Source organism: Globicephala melas, chromosome 5 (assembly GCF_963455315.2).
Source record: "Globicephala melas chromosome 5, mGloMel1.2, whole genome shotgun sequence".
In the NCBI taxonomy this organism is placed as follows: Eukaryota; Metazoa; Chordata; class Mammalia; order Artiodactyla; family Delphinidae; genus Globicephala; species Globicephala melas.
Genome location: NC_083318.1, coordinates 81877219 through 81880691, shown reverse-complemented (window position 1 = coordinate 81880691; position 3473 = coordinate 81877219). Strand labels below are relative to the sequence as shown.

The window sequence follows — 3473 nt, the reverse complement described above, 5'->3', positions numbered from 1 at the left end:
TTCATTTTGCTATTACAATTGGTTGATTTCCACAATTCTGTCTTCCAGATCACTTATGCATTCTTCTGTATCATCTAATCTTTTTTTTGTTCCCTGCATGTACTTTTATTTTAGTTATTATATTCTTCAGACCTGATTGGTTCTTTTTTATATTTTCTAACTCCTTGTTGAAATTCTCACTGTGTTCCTTCATTCTTCTTCAGAGTTCAGTGAGCATTTTTATGACCATCACATTGAACCCTTTATCAGATAAATTACTTCTGTTTCATTATTGTTCTTTTCTGGTGTTTTATCTTATTTCATTTGGAATATATTTGGCTCCTTATTTTGTTTGACTTTCTGTGTTCTTTTTCTATAAATCAGGCAAAATGGTTACCTCTCTTGGTCTTGAAAGCATGACCTTATGTAGGAGCCTTTCGTATATAGATTGCCTGTGCTGGGTAGCTTGGCAGGTGGACTGGGGCCGCAGCAGACACAGGCTGGAGGGTCCTGGAGTACACTGAACTAGGGCTGCCTTGGCTAGATAGCTGGATCTGGAGTTGGTGCAGGCCAGGTTTTTCCTGCACTGGGCAAGTTGCCTTGGCGTGGCTGGAACTGGAGTGGGCATGGCCAGGGGCTGGCTGGAGTGACCTTGGCAGACTGGCTGGAGTGCCAGATGCCTCTGTGCCAGGACTCAGAGTGAGTAAGATTTTATGTGTACCCTTTAAGAGTAGAGCCTTGGTTTCCTATAGCCCTCTGGCTCTCCTGGGCATAAGCCCCACTGGTTTTCGAAGCCAGCTGTTATGAGGGCTCAACTTCCTGGTGTGGGTCCCCAGGGCTAAGATGCCCAGTGTGAAGCTCAAACCCCTTGTTCCTTAGGGAGGACTGCCGTGTTTGTTGTATCCCCTGCTGCATGTGGTCATCACACCTGGGATATGGATGCTGATTACATTGAGTCTCTGCCCCTCCTACCTTCAATGTGGTTTTTTCTTTATATCTTAATTATAGAAGAGCTGTTCTACTAGTCTTCAGGTTGTTCTCAGAGAAAGTTGATCTATATATAGTTGTAGTTTTGGTTTGTCTGTGGGAGGAGGTGAGCTCATGATCTTTCTACTTTGCTATCTTGATCCCGCCCCTTGTCATATTTTAGTTTCCTACTACTGCTGTTTTTTTTTAATTCAATGCAAGTTAAGTCTTTAACTTCATTTTATATAACTTCTATATTTAAATAACTTCTATATTTTTCTTAGTTTTATATATAATGTATTAATTTTGTTAACCTGGATAATAACTAAATAATGTAATAATCCATATTTTGTCATCAAATTTCTACTGGTCATGTATGCCTACATGGTTTGTAAACTTTCTAAGAACATTGGAAGCTGGTACAGTGCAACCGTTTTTTGATTAGGATACTTAGCTAGAGAGAAAGTAAATTATAGTTGCACTAATTTTATTTAGTGACAATTTAAATGTCTAAAATTTTATTTTATCATGCCATAGGAATATTATTCACTTTGAAATTGAAACTTAAATTCCCTCAAGTCAAATTTGTTGTGTTTTGATTGATTTATTTAATTGGCCTTTGTTTCATTAGTAATCATCTGTAATTAGGAATACTAGATGCTTTTGAAAATGTTTGAAATGACATATGTTGCTGCCTTTTGTACAGCAGTAGAGCTTCTTAGCAAAGTCCTTAATGGTAACAAGTTGGCATCTAAAGCATTCGCCAAACTTGTTCATCAGGATGTCTGTCACCTTTATGTACCCAACTCTGGATTCAGTAGAAGTCAACATTCCACAGGACATTTTGGGAATTTGGGTGGATCCCATAGATTCAACTTACCAGTGTATAAAAGGTTCTGCTGACGTTAAATCCAACCAAGGAATCTTCTCCTGTGGAATTCAGTGTGTCACCATCTTAATTGGTGTCTTAGTTGGATATACAAATAGGGGTGTCCCTGATGTTTGTCATCAACCAGCCTTTGTATCACAAGACCTAAGCACTCTCAGTTGGAAAGGACAGTACTACTGGGGCTCTTCTTACATGGGGACCAATATCCATGCATTTCAGCCCCCATTTCTAAAAGAAATGGTAATAAAATGCAGAGCCAACTGACCAGAAACACAGCTCTCAGGTGGAATTCTCCCACTGGTTTTCAGCTATCAGTACAAGTGAAAAGGAGACTATCAAAATCTCACTGTCACCTCTGTTACTGGGTTGGTGTGCATTGTGTCAAATAGCTTCAACTGAGGAGGTCAACAGAAGACCTGGGCCAGCAATCTCGGTCCTTACGATAGCAAGTAAAGAATTGCAGACTACCACTTTGGGCTTAAGCACAAAGCAAAGTTTATTAAAGCATAGCTGTAATCTCAGAGGGAGAGTGGGCTGCTTCTGCAAAGTGAAACCAGCCCTTCTGTACAGGTTTAAGGGTGTTTATAAGGAGAATTCTGCGAGGAGGTGGGGTGTGATCATGGGTGAGTGACAGGGGGTCATTACTTGATTCACAGTCCTGAGTCATGTAACAAGTTCATTATTGTGCATGCCCTTACCCTAGCTTCACTAAGAAAAGTCCATGGGGCGGGGGGGAGCAAAACCACATGCAGATTTTATTATAATGATGGTATAATGAGTTCGGGTTTACTCTAGGTTTTATACGCCTGTCTAGTCTGGGCATGAGCAGCCCGGGGAAGTTCCTTCGTGTTACTGTGCTCCCTCTTTATTAGGAAAAGTTGCCCACCACCTGACCATAGTTTTGCCTGTTCTGGGTGGAGTCAGGGGAGGGTTCCCAGATGGTTGGGGTGTGACTTGATTATTCCCCTCTTTTCACCACCGTCACCTCCTTGCTGCTAATGTCTGACTAACTACCTAACACTTGTATGTGGAGATAGCCTATTCCCGGCAACTAAGGCTGCTTACAAGAGCCCTGAGTTGTCCAAGGTCTTGCTGACATTTATATATTTTCAGAAAAGATATATCTTTTCACATTCAAGTGAGTGTCTTGTACTGTTAATGTCAAACTCAGGGCCATGGGTGAGGGAATGGTAAACTTAAAAGAATTCTTGGAACGGAATCCAGAAACTGGAGTTGGTACCACATGGAAAATGAAGGTGCCACTGCAGTAAATCAGTGGGGCAATAAGGGAGGACTAATTGCATACAGATCAAGAAAGCAGCAAGAGACATTTCTGAGCTTCCTCATCTAAAGTCTTGAATCTGCAGCTGCACACTACATAGATAAACTTTGTCCTCATATGCTTATAAACTGAACTGTGAAACTATTTTTCACATCTCTATCTTTTGAAGGTAGTTTTGTGCTTGTTTTGAAGGTGAATAGTCAACATTCACCTTCCTCTTTTGAGGAGCATATATATATCACTAAGTTCTAATAACATTTTTTTCTGTATTGCAAAATGTGATCTTGGAATAGTTTTGATTTTCTCCAAAATTCATTTTTCCTGCTGATTAAATCAAGATGTGTCCTGCTTGTTTAT

General features: G+C 40.3%; 1 pseudogene; it reads left to right on the top strand.

Moving 5' to 3' along the window:
* The first annotated feature begins 1602 nt into the window (after positions 1-1602).
* On the top strand, positions 1603-3185 carry LOC115865711 (inositol polyphosphate 1-phosphatase pseudogene; annotated as a pseudogene).
* The last annotated feature ends 288 nt before the right edge of the window (positions 3186-3473 follow it).